We start from the raw sequence: 16275 nt of genomic DNA, 5'->3' as shown, positions 1-16275 counted from the left end.
GTGACTGATTTCAGAGGATATGATGCCCTCTTCTGGCATTTTAAGGTATTGAATGCCTGTGGTGCACAGACCCATTCAGGCAAATATTAATACACATAAAACAGATATAAATAAAAAGATATGAATACAAAGTAGGACATTGCACCTCTCATGGGCCACAGCAAGATATAGGGATGGAAAAAATCACATGCCAGGCACAAAGAAGTGAGGAAAAGTGAAAGCCAGAGTCTGTACACAGAGATGAAGTCTGTGGTTTGTCTTCTTATCATATCCACATTTGAGAGCTATTAATGGGAGCTGACCATTCTTCCTCCCTAAATAAGCATTTCTGCTTTGCAGCTTGTCCTGCGAGAAGATAGTTAACAAATCATGCCCTATCATACACAGTTATAATCCGGTCATGGGTAACGCTGTAAAAGTAAGACATTCAGTTATTCAAACAATATAGCTCAATCCTCTTGACACATACCCAGAAATTCTCAGCTGTTATTTCAGGTTACTGCAGTGAGCACTGGCCCGGGGCCTGCTTTTGTCTGGACTGTGGAGCCTCGACAAAGGCCTTGAGAAATAACCCTCCTCTGCAGTGTTTATACAGAAACAATATTAACTTGTTATTGTTGCTGTTGATAGGAACAACTTCATGAAAACTATTCATCGTCTCCAAGGACTTGGTTGATGTTTGATTCCAAATTTATTTTCTCTTTCAAGTCACATCTCCTTGTTTAATCAGCAGTGATGTTGCTCCACAATAGCTGTAATATTGTTATAATTTCCATAGAAACCATCAGCAAAGCTACAAACAGTCTTCCACCCTCCCTGCAGGCTGAGGTAGGAAGGCCAGATGGGTTATAAGGAAAAAGGCTCTAAGGGAGCCATAAATCACTTGGTGGGGGAAGAGATGGTGGGACAGGAAATCACTTTAGGAGAAGAATTGTGTTGGGTGTAGTTGTAGCCACAGGGTGAAACACCACCCCCCCTTTCCAATGAAGTGGCTAATGGTGTGGGCGGCTCTCCAAGGCTAATGTCTGGAATAGACATGCTGGGTCCCTGTACTAAGGAAACTGCAGACAAAGGATTCTTCCTTTGTGGGCTGCTGATCTCACCATTCAGCAGCAAGGAGAGAGCCCTAAAGTCCTGTTAGCCTGGTATATAGAAAGATGGGAGTCAACTGTAAAAGCTCACATCTGTCTGGGCAGACCTTTCACACAATTTTCTCATCACACCTGCATAGTATCCCTGAGGGCAAGGCGTTCTTATACCTGTTTCAGGACACTGGGTGGCTCTCCCTCCCTCTTCTCTAGATCTCCCTGTCCTCTTGATTGTTTTTCCGGCCTCTTTCTCACACTCCCAAAGGTGGGTGAGGATCGCCTGTGTCTGTGTTCTTGGATGCATCTGTTTAATAATGATTATATTGTGATATAAATATTAGCTAACTTTTCTCCACTAGCCTGGGAAGAGGAACATTGAGTGTAACATCTTTAGCACCTGACTAGCACCAAGTTATGGTTAACTCAATGGTCCTCAATGTATTCTTTTGATAAAGGAATGAGTAAGAAATTCCCAGTTAATTTATTAAATTGATAGTCTTTGTAGCTATATCTGTTAGAGTTAAGACATATCTAGTGTGCTCACGCCTTCAAGAAATATTTGAATGAAAAAGTGAAGGTATCAGTCAACTTAACCTGCTGTGATAAGTTTGGAACGCCAAGCTTTTCTAGTTATAGACATAATGTTACCTGGCTGGTAGGAGTTCATCATCATGTTTGGCCAGGAAATTCTAAGCACATGCCTTCCTTTCCTTAGCTTGATATTGTTTGCTTTTAGAGGGGCAACTCATTATATAAGAATCATCACACTTAAGTGATGATCATACCAGGTAGGTGCAGAGAAGCCTTGTACGTTTGACATCCAGAACAGGGGAGAAGTGGTTGCATTACTCCCTTGGGTAAGCTTTGCCAAATCTTTTTGTCTTCATTTCTCACTCTAAATAAAGAATTAGTTGAGTTCAGAATGGGATTACTATAGATGCACACCTCTCAGTTTTTAGATGGGGTCTTAGGGTATTATCCAGGCTGATCTCAAATTCATGGTCTGAACTGATCCTCCGGCCTCCACCACCTGATTATCTGAGACTGTAGGTGTACATTCTCTTGCCCAGGTCATTCCCTCCCTTTAGAGGAGTTATCAGAGATAGTCTATACCATAATCTCAATGAATATGAAGCTACCTTGATGGAGACTGCCCCTGCTTCCTCTTTCACATACCCAACCCCCGCCCCTACTCCTTGCCCTTTGAGGAAGTTCACTGGGAAGCATGGACCCCAGCACACAGAACTGTGTTCTCCTTTTGTCTAGCAGAACAAATTATATCTAAGTCATTGGTTTAAGGTTCAAAAATTCTGTAGACACTGGAATTGAACCCTACAGCCTATTGAGCAGCCTGAACTGATGACAGGCACAATCTTTTCCAACAGATAGGCATCCTAGTAGAAAGGAAGACTTAGAATCCAAGGTCCTCATGTCTCATTATTGAATCCACAACCATCAAGTCCCCAAACCATACCTTTGAGTCGCTTGTGTGTCTGGCCAGTTTCTGAATCAATATAATTAGGAAAGGTATTATTTTGTAATTTGTTTTTGTAATATTTGTGATCTGTTTCCTATAATTAGTAAGTTGTTGGGAAATTAATTGGATGTGTCCTTGCATGATCTTGCTGGTTGCATTGACAATGAAAAGACTTGACAGTCCTTGTTTCCTATGGTTTTATTTTCCATGAAAAGAGTCACGAGGCCTGGGGTGACGTTTTCCCAGATAAGGTATTCTGTCTTATTTCCTCTTAGTGTTAAAGTGGTGAATTCCCGCTTAGCAATCTTTTTTTGTAGCAGACCTATTAGGTATGCTGTCATCTATGATAGGACTCCTGTGAGACTTGGGAGTCATGTACAACCAATGCCAACCATGGGAAGTATTGGCTAATGCTTTTGCCTTGAATGAGAAAATTCTGTGTCCCTAACCACAAGTCTCCTGTCTTCTGCGAGTGTCTATGAAATAATAGTGGACTAACTTCTAAGCTATAAGTAGTAAAACAAATATAAACTCTATAAAGTTCTCAACATATATCTTAACTAAGTTATTACAACACTCTGAGGAACCATATTTTACAGACAGAAAAATAAGTCTTGGCAAGATTCAGTAGCTGGCTAAACTTCATGTGGCTATTACATGGCAGAACTAAGATCAGCCTTGTTCTGTCTGAAAAGTTACATCCATGCCTATACTATATTTCCTCTCCAAATATTGAAATTACTATCAAAGCAGGATATACAGTTACTATTTTATTAAAACTATAGACATTGGTTCATTTCAACAATTGTATATTGATGGCCATGGTCCTTGTTCTTTGTAGCAAAAATGTCTGTCTCAACTTACATGGAAAACTCTAGATTTAATAGTGTCCCTGATAGCCACTGGCTACACAGCCTTGAACAGGACCTTTCATATATCTGTGTCAGTCTGTGTTCGGTCATAAAACAGACTCAGGAGCTTCAGTCAGAGGGGCTTCATACAGACGGCTGATATCACATATCAGCACAGACACAACTAGAGAAAGCAGCAGCCACCCAGTTGAGTGAGCAAAGAGGTAAAGCTGCCCTTGTGAGGTGAGTGCTCAGGTTTCTGAATGGGGAGCGCCACCCAGCTGCCTCTGGTCTACTTGAGTGGGTCTGAGAAAAACTAGGAGAGAACCCAAAAGCCATTGTAGGTGGAGACTACAGTGTTTATACAAAGCTGATGATATCAGGACAGAGAAACCAAGAATCTGGCTTCCCTCTCTTTGGCCAGCTAGTCTGCACTTTTGCCCTTCTAGTTATGAAAGCTAATAGGAAAGTGACTAGTTATGATCCAGAGTCATACAGCGGCAAGGTTTGAGCCAAATACAAATGATGACAGAAGTCTGGGTTTAGAGCTGAGTGATCAGCAACAGAGCATCCACAGTCGCGAGCTCTCACTGGTCCCATCCATATCTGTAAACAGTGGATACTTCCAATCCCATCAGACTCTCTTAGAAGATCCTATGAAATGACCACTCCATTTCTTGAGATTGAAGTAAAGTGCTCACTAAAGGCAGCCCTTTGAGTCTTCTGTTAGGCTGTTTGCTTTCTGTGTGATCCACTGTCTCTACTCATTTCCCAGTGGGACTCGGGTGTCAGGGTCGCTGACGGATTATCACATCATCTGGGAAGCTGTCCTTTCTAAGCCCCATGTGTTGAGCAGGCTTAAGCCTCAGCATTTGTCCCAGTCAAGATGGGAACCTTCTCCCCAGAGAGATTTAATTAGTTGCTTGTCAGAACAGTGCCGATGGACGAAGTGCCTGTCTTAGATCAGATCTCTGGTTGCTCTGATGTGGGATTCTCGATTTATTTCATTTGTCTTCCTGCTTCCTCTTCTTCTCAAAATAAAGCCCCTCGCCTTTCCCTTCTCTCATCTCCTTCTCTCCTCTGACAGGATAAAATATCCCTCATTGAGTTAGCAAGATTCATTCTCCCAGGCAACTGTCTTGAGCTCTGGAGCCTGTGGAACACCTCCCCAGGAGAGACAACTATGTGGGCAAGCCTGGTTATCAGTCCCAGCACAAAGAAAATGGATGTAAGTTATGAAGTAGGCACAACCATTGTAGGCTTAGAGTCTCAGCTCAAAATTTAGTAACCTTTTCATCTCCAGGTTTCTCACTTTTGTCTTCTATAAAATGACTGTACTAGTTATACAATATAGAAAAAGAAAAGAAAATCTTTGTAACCCTATACACTCAGCATACCTTTTTAAGTTCTCCAGAGTGACTGGAATAAATTCTCTCTCAACACACTATTTGTTTTCACAAGTTAGTGGTAAGCTCAGAATAAAATTTGTTAATGTATGTATATCACAAATATTTACTGTTCTCCTACAGATACTAGATACTATGTAAACAACTGATGAAGGAAAAATAGCACACTTCAAACCCAACCTCATAAAAATAACTTTTCTGCCTTTAGGATGCTAAAAGTTTGAAGGGAAGGTGAAGGAAAGGCTGGCCATAAATACAAGCTTAAAACACAGTGTGGTAGACACTGTCTTGGCAGTGTGCCTGGTGGCAGCCAGAGGCCCACTGACAGACAGATGGAGACCCAAACCAGAACTTTGGAGATAGAGAAGGAGGTTGCTCATAGCCTCACTGCCCATGTGAGATAGCCTTGCAAAATACGGGTGTGATCTATGGTGGTAGGAATGTATGCTATAAGGAAGGTAGTATAGTATACAGGGTCCCCAAAATAGATTAGGAAAAGATAAAGAGTGGTATGTTCAGGAACCTGTAGGCACAAGCTAATCAAAATGCAAAGCCAGAATCAGTCAGAGGCTTATTTTCAGAACCTTCTGGAGCATATGCAGGGCCTTTTAGATGCTCTTGGTTGCCTTCTTTCCAAAGGTGCCACCTGGTTCTCTCATCACACCTCATTTATTTGGTGGCATTTGTCTGAAAAATAATCAAGTGTTTCCCCTCTTCCTAAGTCACCCCTGCTTTTGCTGAGAGATACAATACACCCAGACTAAAAACCACACTTCACAGTCTCTCCTAGATATAGCAATGTATAACTCAATAGAAATTCCAGCCAGCATTAGTGTATACTGGCTGGAGAGTGCGTGAACTTAAAGTGTGGGTACATGAACCCCTTCCAATAAGCCAGCAAATATAAAGATAATTTGAAACTCTGAGACATGCTATCTTCAGCAGTGAAGAGTCTAGAATAAATTGTTTATTGAAAAGCATTTATTTTTATAAAAGATTAGTATTTAAAAAGGAATTCAGAATACTAGGATACAAGAGACACAAATTCAGGTCCTAATTTAAAAGGTCCAATTGCCATTCTGGATAGGACATTAACTATCAAACAGGACAGTCCCGTGAAAAATAGAAATAAGGCCTCTTCCACAGAGACATTGCAATCATTCAATGACTATAACAGCGGTAATAGATGACACGCGTAGCTTCCTGTATGCCCAGAAGTTTTAGACATTTTATAAATATCATTTCACTTACAACATAAAATTTCGTATAATCTAGTGGGGTTGCTATTTATAGATGGAGCAAATGAAATAGAAAGATTAACTAACGTTTTCTGGGTCATAAAGCTTCTAGACAGTGCATTTTAATTAGGACTGAGATCATCACATGGAAAACACTTTAAAATACTGTAAAGCACATAGATAGGTAAGACAATCTAGGAAGCCATTTTCATTTACATGTTACTGCTAAAGTACATAATATATGCTAAGCATTGGCCTTCCATCACGTTTGTTATTTCTTTAAAGATGTCATTGGCTGTCTCGCGAAGCCTCAAATGGTTTGAAAATCATTATCGCTTGATTTTTCAGAGTTCTTCATTTTGTTCTGAGTGCCTTTTATACCCTGTTTTTCTCTAAAGTTCTACAATGTGAGTAAAGGGCTAGGTGATTTGCTCTTTTTTCTCTGAATCTAACACATCTGAGGATTCAGCAAATGTCATACGCGTTTGCTGAACCCTCTCCATCCCTCTTGGGAATGGAGACTTTATGGTGGACGCCATCTCTAATCCTCAGATGTTTCCACCACTCCTGCCTCTGCCATGGAGAGGCTTAATTATCTTATATTATAATTAACTAGTTATATTTCCACTTCAGCTTACAGGTCTCTTCTTCAGATGCATATAGCCATCTGTTTAACCCTTTTAAAACAAAATGCCCTTGTTTGATGTGGGAAGCTTTTGATCTGGGAAGGTCTCTGGGGGGCGATGTTGCCACTGGGCTGGTGGTCGTGGGCACTGTAAGGAAGCAGGCTAAGTGATCTATGAGGAGCAAGCAAGTCAGTACCAGTCCTCCATGGCCTCTGCATCAGCTCCAGTCTCCAGATTCCTGTGATGTTTGAGCTCCTGCTCTGAGTTCCCTCAGTAATGTGGAAGTGTGAACAAAATCAACCTGTTCCGCCCCCAGCTGTTATAGCAACGGTGTTAATCACAGCAATAGAAAATATAGCTAAGGCATTCTTTGATCCTTGTGTATACGGGCTGCACTGTAGATATATCAAGAGGGTCGAGCAGCTCTTCTCTGCATATTGACTGGTTGAGGGCTATAGTAGTCTCAACCTCCTGAAAAAGCAAGCAAACAAACAAAAGGAAGAAAGCTTTTTTGATGATGGGTAAAACTATATTTATCTGTGTGCTTGAGGGGTTATATTTAGTCTTAAAAACTATACTGACTTAGGAAAGTGACAATCGTAGGAGATCCCCTAGCATCTATGGGTATTTGGCTATTTTATGGTACCAGACATATTCTCTCCTATTGCGTGGGCCTTAATCCAGGTAGATAGCTATCACCACTAAGGTGTAAGTTTCCGTTGCACCAATGGAGATAGCTTGTGGTGCTGGTCACTGTTGTCTATAGGCTTTATAGCCAGGAAGAACTATTGCTTGCTTTTCTCCCTTGCCCTTTCATAAAAATTCATATATGAATTACATATGTGGAGAGAGAAAGGGTTAATAACATCACCACACAGAGTGGCAATGTTCTCTCAAAAACCATAGACTAGCTAGCAAAATTCCTGTGCCAAGCAAGAGAAACTTCCCTTGGAGTAGTTGGTCAATATAAGATATGGCCTTTGCCCTTGATTGCCTTACGAACTCAGAGGTAATACTCTGTTGCTGAAGACACCACACACCAACTACACTTTAGACACTTGGGACACACCATATACACTTCAGGACATAGAAAAAACAAGCTGAAATTGACCTGAAAACCTCCTCCCTGAAGTCTCGCTCTCAGTACCTGAAACTATATGGAAATTTCATCACTGTAAGTACATTGACTTTATCAGCATATATGTTTTGTTTTATGAAGTTTAAGGGACTCGATGTGTTAAATATACGTGTTATATCTTGTGAACCCACACTAAATGGAATTTTTCCTGAAAATCTAATGGTCCCTGGTCTTTTGCTTTGCATTATGGTAGATAACCCTGTGGCACCATTGTCCGGTCCCTTGCTAATGTTTATGCTTTACTTTAGAAATTTCTAGAAATTTAAATACTACCTGAACTTGTGTGAGGGTTTGTCCCATACTATCCATTATGAAGGGACTTTCCCCATAACATTCCATCAAGAACATGGACCAAGTATTTTAAAATCTTCATATCATCACTTTGTGTTTAGGATTTCTCTTCTAGCTTAATTTTTTCTCCTCTGAGAGTGCAAGTTTAAATGGAAGCCTCTGCTTCAATTCCTCCTACTTTGATATGGACAAAAGGACCTCATCTTTTCTACTCAATTCATCAGGATTAACACTAATCATTTTATACTCCAAATTTTAATTTGTCCTCCAAATGAACCCCAGATAGCTAACTGAAATTCTATGTAAATTCTAATGAAACTGGTTTGTTTCTTCTTTTATCACTAGATAATTGAGGAAATAATTAGCAAATTATACAAATTATAGAGTAACTTGTATACTTTATTTCATTTTGAATTTAAAATGTAATTTATGGCCACCTATTTCTTAATCAATTCTAACTGCAACTCTACCACTAAACTGCTGTATACTAAATAAAGCCAATATGTCTCAATTTTCTCATTTGAGAAATGACTCTAATAATACTATTAGCTGAACCTTTTGGAAAATTAAATAAGTTGATACATGTAAAGCATTTAGACAGCCTCCTGGATTTATGTACTGAAAAATTTATTTTTCACTATTATTACTTTTGAATAGTAATAACTTTATTTGTAACTATTTGTAAGTTATCTGCATAATGGTAAAGTCATATCTTCATTTTTGAGAAAGTGTGCATTGCTGTGATTTTGTGATCATTTGTATAACAGAAATAAACTTCTTCAGTTTTTTTATAGTAATTCCCTCTGCAAAACATTTTAAAATGTTGTCAAGAGTTTAAGCCCCCTTTCTCATTATGGTAATATGTTAAGAGATGGAATTACTTTTTCCTTTGGTTATTTCAATATTCCCATTCATTCTTCAAGGTTATCATGGGTGTATACATTTGACCACAGCTGCTCCTTACAACCTCCCTCCAACTCCTCTTAGAACCTTTCCAACAAAGTCCCCTCCTGATTTCATTTCCTATTTCTTTTTTTAAGCCCACAAAGTCTAAGTAGAGTTGTTGATATCACTGAGACATTCACAAGAAATGGTCATCCACCTAAGGACCCCACTCCTGAGGAAAGATGATTCTTCTTCTCCTAGTAGCCACCAACTGCCAATAATTCGCCTGTGTACCCTCCTCTGTTCAGGCTGAACAATTGATTAACTTGATCTGCAGGTAACCACAAGTACCAGAGTTTCTGACTGTTATGGCCCTGTCATGTCAAGAAAATACTTGTTTTATCCCAGTCTTCTCTGAATTCTGGGTTTATGAAAACACTCTACCACCTTTCTGTGATAGTCCCTGAGCCTTGCAGTGGAAATACATATATAGGTATTCCTTTAGGACTGAGCGCACTCTATAGACAAACCTTTTCTGCATTTTGAATACTAACAGCTCTTCTTTATACTCTGGCTAGTTTTGAGTCTCTGTATTAACAACGCCACTTCCTGCTAAAGAAGTTTCTCTGTTAATGGGTTAAAAGTTCTACTAATGGAAGGCAGGTTGATACTACACCCACTTTATAAAATAATAATTCTAGGTTCTCCCTTAGGGCCTATGACCTTTCTAGTCATGGGTTCCTGGCCAGGATTATAGGAGAACTAGAACAGGCTTTAAAGTCAATTAAATGATGGTTAGTTAACCATGTAACTTTCATGACACTAGGAAATAAGATTGCTTTTAAAATGTTTTAGTTATACTGGTTGTTCTGCTTTCATTTATTTTGATTATATTATATTAGCTTGTATAATACAATTTCCATTCAATTATATAATATACTTGGAGCCAGTCCCCTTACACCTGTCTACTATCACCTTCCTCCCTTTTCCATTAGTTCTCTTTGTTCCCCTTCTCTTTGCTCCTAATTTCAAGTCATTTTTAACACATGATTTCCTGCATCCAGAGAACCTAGAGTTAACAAATGAGAGGAAAGTCACAGTATTTGTCTTTCTGAGACTTAGTGCAGATAATATGATATTTCCAGTTGCATCCATTTTCTGATAAATACCACAATTTAATTCATATTCATGGCTGGAAAACTCCATTGTGAATATAAACCATTCTGTATCCACTGCTCAGTTGATGAACATGAAAGTCGGTTTCATAACTTAGCTAATGTGAACTGTGCTGCAATAAACACTGATGTGTCGTGTCTCTGAGTATGCTTATATGGAGTGGGAGGAGGATGAGGGGGAGGGAAGGGGAAGGGAAGGCAGAAAGATACCCAGAAGTGGTAGATCTGGGCTACATGATAGTTCTACTTTTAGTTTTGTGGGGAACCTCTGAATCATTTTCATTGGAAGCAGTTTGATTATTTTGAGGATGTTGTCTAAATGGACTCATACAGTACCAAGCAATGTGAAGCTGTTTTAAGAATGGATAATTTTATTACTGTCTACTATTGCATTGTATCTAGTTGCCAGAATTTAATCATCTGACCACTTATGAGCATCCCAGTGTTTCACTATCAGGAATGGACTTGCCACGGACATTTTTGTGTGCATATTTTTTTACAGATTTAACTTTTCTGTTACCCTGGAACAAAATATCCAAGAATATTAATTATTATAATTTCAATCCAACTGCCATTGTAAGAGAGATTGTAATTTTCATATATATGATATATATAATTTCATAAATGTATATACTTTTTTAGCTATGTAATCTATGAAAATACAGAATATTTTGGGTGATGAGATATTCTACACTTTTATCACAGTACTCATTGCAAAGTTCTATGAGGATACCTTAATACCTAGTAAACAAAGGAATTTAAATGGGTGGGTTTTAGTTTTAGCTCAATAAAGATGTTATTTTAAATGGTTGTTATAGGAGAAGATCTAATTATATTACAAAATATATCTCATTTCTTTTTAAAAAGTTGCAATGTACCAAGAACTTTACCATGTGACACACACAAGGTACAAGGTTTTATATACATCAATATATGTATCTATACATCCTTTATATGTAATTTAGTCATCATAAAAACTGGGTCACAGCATATATTGTTAATGTTGGTGATGTTTCAGCACCAAACTACTTGAATTCAGATCTCAGCTCATCACTAACTAGCAATGTCACTTAATCAATGGAGACCTTCAGATCTCGGTCTGTAAATAAGAATTTGAGATTGCTGTTCTGTGTGAGGGGTTCATGAAATAATGCATGTGAAGCACTTAGAACACTGTGTAATGCCATTATCATTATTAAATTTACGAAGACATTTTCCTTTTAGCAATTTGTAATTGAATGGTAATAGTGTTATGAGAGCATGAGCCATGATGATGAATAAAAGATGAGCACTGTATGCATGGGGAACAAGAGAAGCAGCTGACCCTTAGGAAGTTCTGCTACACACAGATCCTGCATTGCTGCACATAGATGTATACATTTTCTCCACACAAAGTCGCATGATAAGTCTGTTATTTATCTCCATCTTATAAGAGAAGAAACAATCTCATGTGAGTTGGAGAACTCCCAGAAGCAAGTATTTGATGTAACTAAGATAGGAAATTAGAACTTTGTGCTCTCTGGAGTTCAAGGATTTCCTCTTCCATACACAAAAGGGATTGATATGAGACTCATTCTAAAATACTATAATTAACATGATAGTAAATTTTTTAAAAACTTTTCTTCCCTCGTTATTTGGGAAATAGACATTAACACTTCAACTATTTTGTTTAGAATATAATATGTAATAGAAGGAAATGTCAGCCATACATCTGGCACACACATGTAGTGGCAGCACATGGAAAGTAGAGGAAAAAGAAATGTGAGTTCAATATTATTCTTAGTTACAAAGCAAGTCTATGACTGACTGGCGCACACACACACACATACACACAGAGGATGGGGGAGATCCCTAATATAGTCATTGCAAAAGGAGCCCAAGGATTTGCAACTGTTTAGAAGTTGAACCACAGTTTGCAAATAAGCAAGTCAAGAGTTGGAAAAATTGATTTTCAGAGTGTCCAGAAAGAAACAAAGAAATATTTTTAGATACTAGAAGAAAACAGCTAATAATTCTATACCAACCTCAATTCAAACATAAACAGAATAAAGAGACTCCCAAATTAAGAATCAGAAGAGAAAATTGATTGCATTTCTGAAGCTTCATCACCCTTGAGTTCATGTTTGAATTCTTTCTTTTTTATTTTTCAAACTCTCTCTTTAGAAACTGCCAAGTGTTGTAATAGATGTGAAAAGGAGACAACAAAGGAAAGTTGTTTCCTTTGTAGTGAGCCTCAAAGTTATTCATCCCATCCCTCAGGTTTATGGAAAAACTTGCCTACAAGTCTCTTCTGGAAGAAAAACTCAAGGATTTGGAAGCTTATTTGGAAAATTAGATCTTCCTGATCCTGGAGTCATGTGGGAGGCAGAATCACACTGCTTGGTCTTACTGGTGACTGGCATGGTGAATGAAGAACTCTGGACGACAGCCCACTAGATTATTCTCAGAGCTCTAAGTGCCCTGCTTCATGTGTTGGGCATTCTGTGATTTATCTTAGTTTATTTTACTATGAGCAATAAAAACAGGGTCTGTTTCCCATTTTATTAAAAGGAAAAAGTCTTGGTCTATACCATGGGCTTCTCTCAACTACAAGAAGTGACCTTAAAATTGGCTGAGATGCTCTGTGAGAAGGACAAACTGTAATCTGCACTTTCCGGGAGATGCTGCAGAGACCAGCTTCAGATGTGTCTCATTTTGCATTGCTAGTAATGGCTTGGAAAGAGGCCATAGGCCTATTAGGGTAATTATATCCACAGACGAAGGAAAGTAAGATGGCGTGGTAGACAACAGGGAAGGGACAGTGTAGAGCAAGCTATGGAGATAAAAATGTCAGAAAATGAACAAACGAGACCACATGGAAGGAAAGCTGGAAACATGCAGCTGGAAAAAGACACGATTTAGATGATTTAAAACACAGAAGGCGCTCTCTCTCTCTCTCTCTCCAATTCTTTCTTTCTCTTCTTCTTTCTTTTACTTTTCTTTCTATTTTTATTTCATTGTAAATTTTTTTCATACACTATATTCTGATTATGTTTCCCTTTCATTGACTCCTCTGAGGTCCTCCCCACCTCCCTGGATCCATACCCTTTCTGTCTCTAGTTAGAAAACAAACAAACCTCTAAAACAATCATTTTAAAAATGAGATTCAAAAAAAGCAAACAAATCAAAACATGGAAAAACAAACAAACAAAGGAAATCGGTGTCATTCTTCTTAGCAGTAGGCCCCTACTTGGAAAACAGCAGTGGTAAACAGGCATCTAGCTGAGTATTAGCCCCAGACGTGCTTGTAACGCAATGGGGGGGGGGGAAAGAACACTAAAAGTTGGTGTTCATGTGTTGTTGTTTTGCAAGATACATTTTTTTCTAAACACATTCATTTCCATTGTCTGCTTTGATCATAAGCCCAGAGATGTCAAAGAAAAAGAATGAATTCTTAGTTGAAGAAATAAGAAAAGGCCAAGTAAATTGCTTAAAATTAAAGGTTTTGTTACCAAAACACAGGACTAAAATCTGAATTGCCTAACTCCCCATTCTTTTCACAGTATCTTGCCACTGTGCCCTGGATCTCACCACAGTGATAAAGCATTGACCTCTTTCTGGTGTTGTGCTTAGTTTTGTTTCCTGTTAAACTGAGTTTAGTAGTTCTATACTCTGGAGTATGGCAGGAATGAATGCTCACCTTCGTCCCACCTATCTCTTTGGGATGAAGCAAGGCAGCATGTCAAGGTTGATAGCCTTGGGGTCTGATGCTCAAGCCTTATAATGATGCTACTAACTGGAGGAGCAAACCATGTGCTTTTTCCAGTTTCATGCTGTTGGGCTAAGTGAGCGGGTCACTGACTTCACGCAGGATCGGTCTCTTTCAAAATCTAAAAGATGAGCAGGTCTATAGAAAGCAGGTAGTCAGAGATGGAGACCATGAAGCCTAAGAAGACCCAGGCAGAGAGAGAAAAAGACCATATATTATAATTTCTCTCCTAGAAAACATTTTTATGGCCAACGGGCACTTTTAAGCATTTTTTAACCTTTGAAAAATTAATTTTCTTTTTATTTTCTTATGTTCTTGTTAGAGCACTCCTCTCTTAAGGGTGGCTCTGGTATTTTGTCCTATAGATTATGAGGTGTGAGTGTTTGTATCCACCTATTTCTTCTCATCTGTGAATAGCAGATTAAAAATGAGTGTAAAGCGTCTTTGAAGTCTGACAGTAACATCATAATGGCTCTATTTTCTTTGGTAAATGTCCATTGGTCTGTATGGATAAGGGCCTGACAACCTAGTCATGCAATGATTCTTTATTCCTGCTCCCTAAAAGATTACCCATTAACTGATCAGAATACAACTAATTGCATTCCTTAACAGTTGGGAATTGGAGTCAAGAGATGCTAACTTTATTTTTTCAGAAAGTGACTGAAAAGAAGAAATAGAGTTGTCAAATGTAGAGGGGGAGGAGAGAAGAACTGTAGATAATAAATCACAGTAACAGAGAGCATGATGAGAGAGCTTCTGACAGTGGAGGATGCACTGAGTGACAGACACTGTGCGTTCAGCTTGGTTGCTTCCCATGCCTGCATCTTTCCTTATGGTCTGCTTTCATTTTGGGGATTTTTTTTTGTTTTTTTTTTTTTTGTTTTATTTCTTTTTATCATTTTTCTGAAATTGTTACTTTTAACTTTTTATAACAAGGTCATGTCATTAAAACAACAGATCGATTAGCTGGCATCTTGTTACTACACTAGTAAGTCCACATAAAATATTTTTCAGATCTACAGACATGACTCAGTGGGTAGGTCTGCTTCCTGAATTCAGGGGGCCTGAATTTAGACTGCCAGAACCTACATTAAAAGTTGTGTGTAATCATCCACAGACTCATAAACCCAGTGCTGTGGGTGGGAGATAGGAGACAGGATTGATCTGAGGGGCTTGCTTGTTTTAGACATCTCTGGGTTCAATGAGAGGTCTTATCTCTCATTGGAATGGGCAAAGGAATAAGGCAGAGTGACACAGCAGGAAACAGATATCCTCTGGCATTCACATATATGTATCCCATACATACACACACAAACCAAAAACTTTCCTGAGTCAGAAATCAACTAAGTTATCTATGTATATATTTAAGTTTATGTATATATGTATGTATGCATGTATATAATATATTCATCCTTGCACAAAAGTATTATGCATTTAGACATATTCAAAGCTATTATTTATCAAATATTACATTGGTGAAAACATTAAATATTAGATTTTATGGTGTACACACAGATTATTAACATCCAAGGAGTCCAAGGAAGGTGATTATAGAAACATACAACATACCTATGATTGTAGTACTGGAGGTCAACAGCAGCTCTGGAAATCACTGGGAACACTACAGCTCAGATGAAAAACTTTCAGAAGAGATATGCTGAAGCTGACACTTAAGGCTTGTTTGCCACTTTCAAAGTCAAAAAGGGTAATAATCATTCCAGGAAGAGGCTATGATTTGAGCATGACCAGCAGGATGTGGAAGAAGAGCTTGAAGTTCACTTGGTTACTGGAAAACAGCACACACTTCAAGAGTGAAGGGATAAAGCTTCAGAAATGAGTGTAGGCCATACACAGAAACTCATACATCATATTAACAATCTTGGACTTTACCCTGACAGAGTTGACAGGAGCGAGTTGAGATGAGGCGTTTATGATGAGATCTTGTACAGTGATTTCCTCTGAGTTGATTCAGCCAAGTGAGGGGAGATGTTACCAGCTGAATTTTGCAGAGATGCAAGGGAAAGTTCTGGAACTTATCATAGACTTGTGGGTGTTCCAAGTTCTTTTGGAAATAAAGGACACCACTTGAGAGTGCTTTAAAATGACATCAATGTAAGGAAATGGAAGAAAAAGATGAAGGCAGAAATATATAAAGGTAGAATGGAACCTCAGCTGGTCCTGTGGGGGATTAAGAAAAGAGGAGAGCCTTGTAGTCAAAAGCTATCCCTTCATTCTCCAAGAAAGATCTGAGCACTGGACCATGAAACTCAACAGGTTGGAATTAGGGTTCATGTAGTCATTCCGGTGGACACAGTTGATAGGTAATTATATGAATCAGCCTGAAGCTCAGGT

At 38.6% G+C, this 16275-nt stretch overlaps 1 protein-coding gene and 1 long non-coding RNA gene across 6 annotated transcripts in view; one reads left to right on the top strand and one right to left on the bottom strand.

The window, feature by feature from the left end:
- The window catches only part of LOC108348778 (uncharacterized), a 25895-nt gene extending 9931 nt beyond the window's left edge, over positions 1–15964 (bottom strand). Inside the window, exons 1-2 of one of the 5 annotated variants that reach the window (XR_010059694.1) lie at positions 15814–15964; positions 15493–15726 (exon numbers count right to left, since the gene is read on the bottom strand). This is a non-coding gene — a long non-coding RNA (uncharacterized LOC108348778). Of the gene's footprint in view, positions 1–5776; positions 7158–15492 lie in introns of those variants that run through there. The other 4 variants (XR_010059693.1, XR_010059692.1, XR_010059691.1 and 1 more) reach the window with 4 other exon arrangements.
- Dpysl3 (dihydropyrimidinase-like 3) overlaps positions 1–16275 on the top strand; it is a 105796-nt gene that overhangs the window by 14589 nt on the left and 74932 nt on the right.

Source organism: Rattus norvegicus, chromosome 18 (assembly GCF_036323735.1).
Source record: "Rattus norvegicus strain BN/NHsdMcwi chromosome 18, GRCr8, whole genome shotgun sequence".
Taxonomy (NCBI): Eukaryota; Metazoa; Chordata; class Mammalia; order Rodentia; family Muridae; genus Rattus; species Rattus norvegicus.
The sequence above is the reverse complement of the archived record's forward strand: the minus strand, read 5'-3'. Positions and strand labels throughout refer to the sequence as shown.